Source organism: Crotalus tigris, unplaced genomic scaffold (genome assembly GCF_016545835.1).
Source record: "Crotalus tigris isolate CLP2741 ecotype Arizona unplaced genomic scaffold, ASM1654583v1 scf7180000020524.2783371122:307494, whole genome shotgun sequence".
Classification (NCBI taxonomy): domain Eukaryota; kingdom Metazoa; phylum Chordata; class Lepidosauria; order Squamata; family Viperidae; genus Crotalus; species Crotalus tigris.
In genome coordinates, this window is record NW_024098060.1 from 23,757 (window position 1) to 36,078 (window position 12,322).

The 12,322-nt window shown below is 35.7% G+C and overlaps 1 pseudogene; it reads right to left on the reverse strand.

Moving 5' to 3' along the window:
- Window positions 1–1,374: 1,374 nt before the first annotated feature.
- Window positions 1,375–12,142, reverse strand: LOC120318889 (annotated as a pseudogene).
- Between the last annotated feature and the right edge of the window lie 180 nt (window positions 12,143–12,322).

Sequence of the window (12,322 nt, forward strand, 5' to 3'; positions counted from 1 at the left end):
GAATGTAAATCAGAGAAAGAAGCCAAACTAGCAAAAAACACTGATCCCGAGTTTATATAGAAGGGTAGAATGTTTGTTGGTTTTGAAAGCACTCAGATCTAAAGAGGAGATGGATAGGGACCGATCCATTTTCTCAGGCTCAATAGATTCAAACTATTCCCACATATCAAAGCCAGACTGCTCCATAGGTATCTGTGAACAAATTACAGCAATTTTGTCTGACAGATGCTAATATAATCAAGGGATGCATGTAGCAACTCAACAAGTGACAAGCCTGAGCTACAATTCTCTCCATTCATCTCTTGATATTTAAATATTCTGCAATATCAATACATATTTAATTGTTTATGTATTGTCTCATTTAATATCCACTCTTTAAAAGACCAATTGAAATTATGATGTTATTGAAGGAGCAGTACTTCTTAGAGATCCTCATAGTTTTGCTCCCTGCAGTTCCATGATCACAAAATTAAAATTAAAAACTTGCCAAGAAAACAGGAAGACATGTCCAGTCAGTCATCTGGAGTCAAAAGATTTTCAACCAATATTGAAAAATGGAGATCATTACACGAGCATAGAGACACTATACAAAAAATGAATGATAAACTCTTGATTCAGGAAATGTTATAGTGAAAATGGACCAATTTTCTGTTAAGTCTGATTGGTTGTGAATATTGGAGAACACAATAGTGTATCCTTCATCTGGATTCCTATTTTAACTTCCAGAAAAGAAAGTTAAAAAAATAAAAAATCAAAGGATGGTAATAGGAAGATAAATGCAACATCATTGCTTTATGCTTAATGTCTCTGAAATATCTATTCTATTAGTTAGATTAAGTATTAGTGAGGGTCCAGAAAGAGAATAGGTGGAGAGGATTACTTTCATAAAAGCAAAGTTCATCTATGAGCATGTCCAATGGATGAACTTTGCCTTTACCATCCATGCATCCATGCACCTAGACTGGTCTGACAATTAATCTACACTATTTACTCAGTAAGCTACCCTCCAAAAGAAATTTGGAAACTACTATCAAATTCCAATAGGGATTTAGCTTCTTAAGAGCTCTGAATTGGATTTTGGTAACTATCATCTTATACTTAAGCCTCCTTCAAAGCATTACCCATGATCCATGAAGACCCAAGACTAAACAAATCTGAGCAAATGGCAAGCAAAATGCTGGGCAAAATTGTCATGGGAGGAAATTGTACTTTATTTCTTGACATGGTTATAAACCTAGGCACATTCCAACATTAGACAAATATTTATTTTGTGCATTTGTGCATCTGTCTCAGTTTTCCCAAACTGCAAAGACTAGCAGAAAAAGTAAGCACTACAGTGAGGAAAGTTTACAGTATAAGGTTCGGAGACTTAATTCAGTGTTTTTTAATAAGTTTGTCCTTTCTGTTTAAATCAGGTCTCAGAAGAATAATATAGCATTTTGGGAAAAAGATACAGCCAAGCAACCCCATTGCTGAAGCCAGAATGGAGAAGATCTCCACCACCACCATATACTTTCCCTTGGTGCTCAGATAGGTAGGAACAAATGTTACCCAAACGCTGCAAAACACCAGCATGCTGAAGGTAATGAATTTGGCTTCATTGAAGCTATCAGGTAACTTCCTAGCTAGGAAGGCTACTGTGAAACTGATAGCAGTTAAGAACCCCATAAAGCCCAGAACAGTATAAAACATGATGGCTGATCCTTCGTTACATTCTAGTACAATTTCTTCAGCCATGGAGTGCATGTCTGAATCTGGAAATGGGGGAGAAATTGCCAGCCATGCAACACAAATTGTGACTTGTATCAGAGAGCAAGAAAGGACAATGGAATTGGCCAGCATTTTCCCCACCCATTTCTTCATTAGGGATCCTGGTTTGGTGGCCATGAAAGCAAGAACCACTATGGTTGTTTTACCCAAAATGCAAGAAATGGCTACAGAGAAGATGATGCCAAATGCAGTTTGTCGCATGAGACATTTGACTTGATCAGGTTGTCCAATGAAAAGAAAACTGCAGAGGAAAGAGAGCTGGAGAGCAATAAGAAGAATATAGGTGAGATTCCTGTTGTTGGCTTTGACTATGGGGGTTTCCCACTCTTTAATGAAGATCCTTAGCACCAAAGCTGAAGTTACAAAAAAGAAGACAGCTACAGTGGCCAAAGTGATTCCCAAAGGTTCTCCATAAGACAAGAACGTTATATGTTTTTCGATGCAAAGATTGCGAGCTTCATTTGGATATTGATCTTTTGGACATTGGAAACAGTCAACTGCATCTGCAAAAGAAAACATTAAAGGACTGTTTATTGATCAGAATTTCAGAGCTGAATCATGGCCTAGTGCTTAAGATGCTCAGCTCCCACTTGGGTGGTTGACAATTCAATAGCGGCAGATGTTTCTCTTAGAGTGTAAAGAAAAAATATCTGCTGCCAACTCCACATGGTGTCAGGAAAGGCATCCAGCCAGTAAATGCTCAGTTCCATCCAGTTGCCCTGACTCTACTGCGAATTATGGGATTACAGTCATAATAAGGAAGTTATTTATAACTCAGAGTTGAAATAAGGAAACTTTGGTGCTATCTGAGATCAGTTGTTTTCTTCCAGACATTTCATAATCAAACCTGGTAACATCATCAGTGCTAGTCAACATCATTACTGTTGTACTGATGATGTTACCTAGTTTGGTAATGAAATATCTGCAAGAAAATCACCAAGCTGAGAGAGCACCAAGGACTGCTCAAAGAAAACATTGTGGCCCATAGAAGCTATGAAAGCAACTCCATTTATTTCTAGTTAATTATGTCCATTTTATTTGTATTACAGTATTAAAAATTAAGAATGGGACCATCCACATGCAGAAAAGTACCCTGTATATGTTTGGTTAAATAGACACTAAGAGTGTTGTTTGTATCAATCTCAGTGTCATCTTGGAAAAAGCTTTTTCATTATGAATATTCTTCATGCTCAGGTGACAAAAGTTTTAGCAAGAATTCCAGTTATTTATAAGGGTTAAAGATCCATGAAGATTGTAGTTCATTATCAGACCAGCAGAAGGACCAATATTTATGTTTCATATCTATTTATGTGCCTGCTTCTCTCCAACAAGGACAAGCTCATTTTCTTGCTTCTTTATACTAACATAGCATCATATTCAATTCACAACAACAAACCAGTCAGTCAAACAGCCCAAATCCTGTCCATGACTCAGAAACATCTGGACAAATAACACCCACACCAATTTAAATGAGCACATGAGCACAATTCAAAGCACATTGAAGATGTTTCTCTGAATGGAGATGAAACAATTGCAGCCAAATTGCCAAGCTTCGAGATCAAACTAACAGCTCAACTAGCAACCTGAGCTAGTAATATTCAAGTGTATCTCATCGAATACTGAGGTTATCTTGCTTCAATGAGGCCAACACTCCAAATTCTGAATAATTGATTACATTTGAGAACAATACCAAGCAGAGTAAACACATAGGTATACAATATTGCTGGTGACAATTAATAAGTCTTCTCATTAAGCACATCTTACCTGATTTGTTTGAAATTTTCCCCTTTGCACAAGGAAGACAATCATAGCAAAGGGCTTCTCATCTATTTTTTTTTTCAGATAGCCTGGATAACAATTTTCATTGCATACAGAAAGTGGTAATGCCTATTCAGAAATGAAATCAGGAGAGAGTTCAATAGTTGTATTTTATACACTCATACTTCACTCTGTATATGATGTTCTGACAAATCTGCATAGCTTTTGGAGAAATTCTATATACTGTATGGGATTCAATTCAATGTATTATTACATAGACACATTTAAAGAATGCCACTATAATAATGTGACATTGTCTATATGTCCTCATGGAACCATATATTTCCTATGTATTTCCTATGTATTTCCCATGTATTTCCATGGCACTTTAGAGGTTTCCTTAATTGTTCAAACTGGACTCCCCTCAAATTCCCTTTTGGTCAGTCTGATTGGTAAATATCTATGAGGATTCTCAATCATCCAGGTCATGGTTGTCCCAAAGATGCTTTTCAAAAGTCAACCAACTTTCGTGGCTTTTTCCTTGAAAATGTTTGAGAAACATTCAATTCCTTGAGAACTGAAGAAGCTTCTTGGATCAGAAGCAAAATATTTTCAAGAAAATAAAAGTCCAGTTGCCTTTGAAAAGCACCTTTGAGTTGAATCTGATTGGTAATTTATCCCACACTTTATAGGTGAAATTAAACTTTGGAATTATCTGCATTTTCATTGAGCCCAGTCCTTTCTGCCAAATAGGTCCTGAAAAGAAATACTGCAGAGAATTTACTCATGGGATACAGAGTTCCAGTTGCATCTAGTCAGTCTTGTAGAAATTATGAAATAGACCATGTTTTAATGGTGATAAATTTGCAAGTTAAATTTAGAAAACTAAAGAAAATAGTTGGGATTTTAAAATATGTCTTAGACAATATGCCATTGGAATATAATCAAATTATAAGGTAGCAATGGACAGGAATAAGATATTTCAAGTAGTACAGTATCTCAGCATGTTGCTTGTTTATTATTAAATGATTTTCAGCTTTTATAATTCAAAGATGGCTCCCTATGTAGGACAACCTGAAAATGACAGCTGGTAATTGTGTACATTCAGGAATGCCCATAGATTTCTGGAAAGACAAGTTTAATAACGGAACACCTATGTAATCTGATCTCTGCTCTTTCATTTTTCATCATATTTTATTGCCTTAATTTTATTACTAATGAGTCACTCAAATGATAAAAGTGATTTTTGAATATGGTAGGGGGGAGGATTTGAGACAACCTGAAACATGAGTAGGAAATACCTGGTTGAATATGGTCGGCCAGATGATGTTTTCTTCAGAAATCATGAAAGACTCTTCTGGAGAAGTCAATGGGTCTACCTTTCCAACTTTGACTTTAAGAAATGTTTTGTTTGGGAATGTCATCCAGTTGATGATGTCAAATCCGGTTCCCAATTCCCCCTTTTCATTGAAGAAAACTGTTTCCCCAACACTGTTGTTAAATAAGACTGTTCTCAGGTAAGGATGGAGCTAAATGGAAGCAAATCAAACACAAATGTTTGTGTTTGAATTATATTGATTTTTTAGCTTTGTGTTTTAACTGTGCACAGTGTCCAGTGTTATATGAATGAGATGGGCAGCCATATAAATTCAATAAATAAATGCAATTGATCTGGAGAAATAAATAGCCACACCAATTGTACACAACTACCATTTAGAAATTCCTAATATTATTGTGCAAGTGAACCATAATATTAATAAGCATATTATCTCCAAGTAAAATGGTTTGACAAAATTTTAAACTGAATTATGAAGCTGTTGTCAGGAAACATGAAACATGAATTTGTGTATACTATGTGGATACTGAACCTGAAATGTACATGTTTTGCAATCATAAAATCACCTGATGGCATCAGAGAAGATTTTATTCTTACAATTTTATTTTATTTTATTTTATTTTACAAATTGATTGCTTGATCAATCTGTCATTGTGATTTCTTTTATTATTACCTGCCATGTTTCTTCCTTGATAATCATCAGCCTTCCATGATGCGCCCTTGCTCTGTGTTTGTATTTGGATGAAAACATGGCTTTCAAGGCATGTGCCACAGCATAGACTGCATTATAAACGCTGTAACTCTGCCCAGTCATGGTGGTCTCAAACACAGAATTAGGAAGAGTCTCCAACTTCTCCTCTCCAGTGCACAGCACTCCAGCATCCTCATCTAACTTATCTTTAAGGAAAAAACATTCAAATGCCTGCTCCCAGAACAATCTTGTTAAATGATCTTCTTCTTCTGAAGTAGGGCTTCTCATCTGCAAGAATGGTTTGAACCCAGTCACCTCCTTGGAAGAAACTGCAAAAGATATGGCACCATGAATAAAGTCCAAAGGGAGTATTTTTTGAAAAGGGACGGATGTGAACTCCATCTGGGCTGGCATGATCCAGACTTTGTCTTTTCTCTTTACGGGTATATCATCATATTCTGAAAGATAGGGAAATACTCTGAAAATGCCAATGACGTGGTTTTCACCGTAGAGGATCACAACATTGGCAGTACTGTTCATGACAACCTTGTACATGGCGACATAATCTTTAAATACATATTCAATGTGATTAGAATAAATGTCTTTGGGCAACTCTTGCGTGAAGTCAAAGCAAATACCTTTTTGGACAAACAGTGTAAGGGCATTCCGTACAAACCTCTCTCCACTCTCATCAGGTTGGGAAATCAGCCCTATCCATACCCACTTTAAATGCAACAGCAGCTGAAGAATCCCCTTAGTCTGAAGCTCCTCATTTGGGAAAAAATGATGAAAGGAAACTGTGTGTTCGCTATTATCATTCATTGGAACAGATCCATATAGAAGCTAGGGAAAAAATGATTTAAAATAGTTGGGAATTAGAGTCTGTGATACAGATTGTGTTCCTCACCAGCTTCAAAAAAAATATAATCTAGAAAGAAATCAGTGTTTCCTTTAATTTAATATTTGAATGCCATAGATTTGACAATCTGTTGATTCAGTAATCCCTGAATAGGATAACAGAATAACACAGTTGGAAAGGATCTTGGAGGTTTTCTAGTTCAACCCCCTGCTTGGACAGGAAACCCATCCATTCTAGAAAAGTGACTATCCAGTCTCTTCTTAAAATGTTCCAGGAATGAAGCACCCACAAATTCTAGAAGCAAGTCATTCCACTGATTAATTGTTCTGTCAGGAAATTTCTCCTTCATTCTAGGTTGGTTCTCTTTTTGATTACTTTCCATCCATTGCTTCTCGTCCTGCCTTCATATGCTGTGGAGAATAGTTCGACCCCTTCTTCCTTGTGGCAGCCCCTTAGATATTTGAAAACTGCTATCAAGTCACCCTTAGTCCTTTTCATTGAACTAGACATACCCAATTCCTGCAACCATTCTTTGTATGTTTTAACCTCCAGTTCCCTAATTATTTGCTGCACTCTTTCTAGATTTATAAATCTCCTTGAATACTTTCCATCCATTGCTTTTTTAATTTATTTGAATTACCATGAATAACATTTATAGGCAGGAAGGAGGGAGGTTGTGAGGGGCGAGGGAAGGAAGGAAGGAAGGAAGGAAAGAAGGAAGGAAGGAAAGAAGGAAGGCCAGTGTGCAGTACAAAGATCAAGATAACTATTACTCAATCAGGTCCATGAATTCTTAATATTTTTACTAAAGCATGGTAGGAAAATGGATGCATGACAATAGAGTATATTGACATTTCTCTTCAGTATATTTGTAAATATGTCAAAGAATCAGATGATTCAGATTGAGGAATAAAGCAAGTATGAAAAAATATCCATCTCATCTGCAAACACATAGTTTGGACTGCCATTTTAATTCCACACCACAAAATATAATATTCAAGGAAAGAAATTATTATTTCTTGTTTTCTAAATATGGCTTTATAAAAGTAAAAAAAAAAGGTGAGTTCATTCAGGGTTGCAAGATTATTGTAACTTACAATAACATAACTATTAGTATTCATGATTTTGTTTTCTAGTCTAGACAATTTTCCAGAGCTGACATTCATCATAGATTCAGACTGAAGAATAAATCCAGTAAAGTACCTAAAATTATCTATCTCTTCTGCAAACACATGATATGTTGTACATCATTGTATGGATTGCCACTTTATTTCCAAATCACAAAAAAGTAATAAAAAGAAAAGTTGGTTTATTTTTTTTTTGTAAACATCACTGTGTAAAAGAAACAAATGGGAGGTAGTTTAAGACTTGCAAAACTCTGTTATTGTAACCTTACAATAAAATGATTATTAATATGTGTGATTTTGGTTTCCTACCCTGGACAATCTGGAAGGGATGACATTAACCTTGCAAGTAGGAAAACACTTTCCCTTCCACTGCCTTAACTTTCCAGAGAATTGGGGAGGATTGGGTGTTCATCCTGAGATGCTTTCTCAAAGAACACTTCTGGTTTAGTCTCAAATTTCTTTTATTAGACTTTTTTAAAAGGAGGACTGAAGTTCTTCCTCCCACCTTTCAAGGTTATTCTTACAGTGTATACTTAGTCCAAGAAAAAAAAATCTCACCTGGGGCATCTTGTAGACATTCAAGATGTTTGCCATGAAGAGACAGATGTTAGAGTTAGGTCCTGCAATAACAGATACTGCCCAGTCCTTGGCATCACACTTATAGTTGGGGATGAATCTGCCACGTGTTGAGAGAAGCTCCATTGAAGCCAAGTAAGTCAATCCCGCCATGTAATAACTGTTAGAGATGTCAATACCCAAGCTCATGTTGGATAATATAGGCTTATTCTCATTTATCTCCTTTACAGAAAAAACTAAGGCCAGGATATGTTGGTAGTTCTGCAGGAAAAATCTGCATTGAAAGATATATTGTGTGGATCTAGGCAGGAGGTTATGATTTTTTTAATTCATCATAAACAATTTTTACTAGAAACAGATAAATTGCTGGAAGATAAATGATGGTATTAAAACCCATATGCAATTCTTATGTATATATATATTTAGCCTTATATTTTCATCTTTTTCTTGCGTATGTTTTAAGGCGGATATAGGCATGAAAAATGTGTTTGGAATAAACCTGAGGACAACTGTTATATATTATTTTTAGATCTTAGATATTTTAGATATTTTTAGATGATAGATCTTATCCCAATAAAAGTCACTGATGTTTCATTAAGTCAGAGATGCTCTAAGTCTGTGTTCCATGCATGCTCAACAGCTGTTTGGAAAATAATTCAAAGCATGTAACTGTTCCCTAATATTAAGTGAAAGAATTAAATGATTAACATAGATTTAGCTACAAATAGTACAGCACCTTGATAGTACATCACTAATGATTCATTTAACAGTAAGAAAATAAGAAAATCCTAATATGGAATTTGAATAAAACCACCAGTGGGAGAGTTGTCATAAGTGTATTTGTGTATTTATTTGCCAGGGCAACCTATTAGAGAAAGATATATGGTTTAAGATATGCTATAGTTAAGAAGAGAAAGTCTTTACATGAGCTCATCGACCAGTTCTTCAGATGGGTGCCTTGTGAAACCAACTGGATCCGATACCATGTAGAACTGAGAGAGTATCCCAGCCATTATGAAATCTCCTGGCAGAAAATACTTGTGCTTAATAAAGGGAAGTTTCCCCAAAGAACATGTTTTGATAAAGCATGTAGCTTCTGACAGTAACAGTGACAACATTGCCGTCACTACCATGGAAAATTCCATCTTCTTCAAGAAAACACTTTTCACTACATAAGAACCAGTTCGATCTGTATGAATGAAACATAAGGGGGAAAAACTCTCACTTATTAGAATAAATATTCTTTCTAAGAAAAAAGGTTGTTACATCTCTCACATTCTGATCCCACAATTAACAGACCCTTTCAATCTTGAGCTATTCTTTGATGTTGTGCCTGAGAATTCCTGAAAGAGTTGAGAAAAAAACCACATTAGTAAGATTCTTTGGGTAATTATAGGGGAAATCAGTGAATGTTTGGTGACGCTCCTTGGAGACTGTGGAGAAAGTAGAATGATGATATGTATGGGCTAGGAAAAAAAGAGCTCATAACTGAAAACTATAAAAGAGATAGAGAAACATAATGAAAATTCAGATAAACAAATGCTAGTTCTGTAGCTGTAAACCTTACATTCTCTGGAACAATACAACTATCTGACTTTAGGGGTACATTAAAGCATGATTTTTTTCCCAAAGAACTAAAAAGAAATTGACCCATAATGTTAGAGAATCCCGCCCACCTTTATTTCTCTTTCTGATAGGTCTTTAAACACTTTGATTATTGTATTTGTAATGTAATTAAAAGGCTTGAAGGAACGTTTGTCCATGGGGTCGTGATGGGTCGGAAACGACTTCGCAACTAACAACAATTTAATTAAATCATGACATTTCTTTTTATGCTTTCTAATGGAAGCAGGCCTGTGAGCTGTGCAGAGTCCTTTGGGATGGTAACAGTGTGTAATGCCAAGTGAATATGCAAATAATAAATGAATACCATTGGAAACATTTTTTTCAGTACTGTTTTTACTGCAAAATAAAAATATAGCTTGGCTCTTTTCACTCATTTTAAATGATTTTTTACTCCATATCCTCAAAGTCACACAGTATGAAGCATATATTTTTTGTCTGGCTTGATGAATGACATGAGCCACCACCAATCCATTTATCCACCATTGGTATTTTATAGCCCTGCAACAAATCTCCTTATCAATTGTATATGGGAAATGAAAAAAATAATAATCTACCAGTCACAGGACTCCTTCCTCATTAATTGTGAAATTTGATTGCTGCTACAAATGTTGCTCCTTTTATCAAATACAAAAACATAACATGAATCAGTTTCTTTGTAGTAAAGAAATAATGGTCACTTGAAATTATTTATTTTTATTTGTTCTTTACCATTAGTTCTTTCACTAAATGGACAAATAAATTGAAGAATATGATAATATACAAATACTAAAATAAGAAATTCACTTATTTATAAAATTTAAATCCTTCCTTCCTTCCTTATTTCCTTCCTTATTTCCTTCCTTCCTTCCTTCCTTCCTTCCTTCCTTCCTTCCTTCCTTCCTTCCTTCCTTCCTTCCTTCCTTCCTTCCTTCCTCCCTCTAGGATAGTGGTTCTCAACCTTTCTAATGCCGCGACCCCATAGTACAGTTCCCCATGTTGTGTTGACCCCCAACCACTTTTACATCATCAGGTGCCAGGGGCATGGCCAAAGAAAAGGGGAAAAAATGGCGGACAGCCTTGTTTGGCGACCCCCGTGAAATGGTCGTTCGACCACAAATGGGGTCCCGACCCACAGGTTGAGAACCACTGCTCTAGGACCCATCAAATACATCTTTCTAGAAAATAAGAGCCATAGTATGCCAGTTTTTTGAACTGATGATACCTCTTACTGAGAACATCGCACAGTGAGGGCCAAAGGCAACATCTCTTTGCCAATCACTACTGTCTGGAATGTAAATCAGAGAAAGAAACCAAACCAGCAAAAACCACTGATCCAATGAGTTTATATAGAAGGGTAGAATGTTTGTTGGTTTTGAAAGTCACTCGGATCTAAAGAGGAGATGGATAAGGACCGATCCATTTTCTCAGGCTCAATAGATTCAAACTATTCCCAGATATTGAAGCCAGACTGCTGCATAGGTATTGGCCCCCTGGATCTGTGAACAAATTACAGCAACTTTGTCTGATAGATGCTAATATAATCAAGGGATGCATGTAGCAACTCAACAAATGACAAGTCTGAGCTACAATTCTCTCCATTTATCTCTTGATATTTAAATATTCTGCAATATCAATACATATTTAATTTTTTATGGATTGTTTATTTAATATCCACTCTTTAAAAGACCAATTGAAGTTATGATGTTATTGAAGGAGTACTACTTCTTAGAGATCCTCATAGTCGTGCTCATTGCAGTTCCATGATCACAAAATTAAAATTAAAAACTTGCCAAGAAAACAGGAAGACATGTCCAGGCAGCCATCTGGAGTCAACAAATTTTCAACCAACATCTAAAAATGGAGATGATTACACGAGCATAGAGGCAGTATACAAAAAATTAATTATAAACTCTTGATTTAGGAAATGTTATAGTGAAAATGGACCAATTTTTGTTATGTCTGATTGGTTCTGAATATTGGAGAATGCAAAAGCTTATCCTTCATCTGGATTCCTATTTTAAATTCCAGAAAAGAAAGTAAAAAAAATATCAAAGGATGGTAATAGGAAGATAAATGCAACATCATCGCCTTATGCTTAATATCTCTGAAATATCTATCCTACTAGTTATATTAAGTGTTACTGAGGGCACAGAAAGACTAGGTGGAGAGGATTACTTCTATAAAACCAAAATTCATCTATGAGCATGTCCAATGGATGAACTTTGCCTTTACCATCCATGCATCCATGCACCTAGACTGGTCTGACAGTGAATCTACACTATTTACTCAATAACCTACCCTCCAAAAGAAAGTTCGAAATTACTATCATATTCCAATAAGGACTTAGCTTCTTAAGAGCTCTGAATTGGATTTTGGTAACTATCATCTTATATTTAAGCCTCCTTCAAAGCATTACCCATGATCCATGAAGACCCAAGACTACAACAAATCTGAGCAAATGGCAATCAAAATGCTGGGCAAAATTGCTATGGGAAGATATTGTACTTTATTTCTTGGCATGGTTATAAAGCTAGGCACATTCCAACATTAGACAAATATTTATTTTGTGCATTTGTGCATCTGTCTCAGTTTTCCCAAAC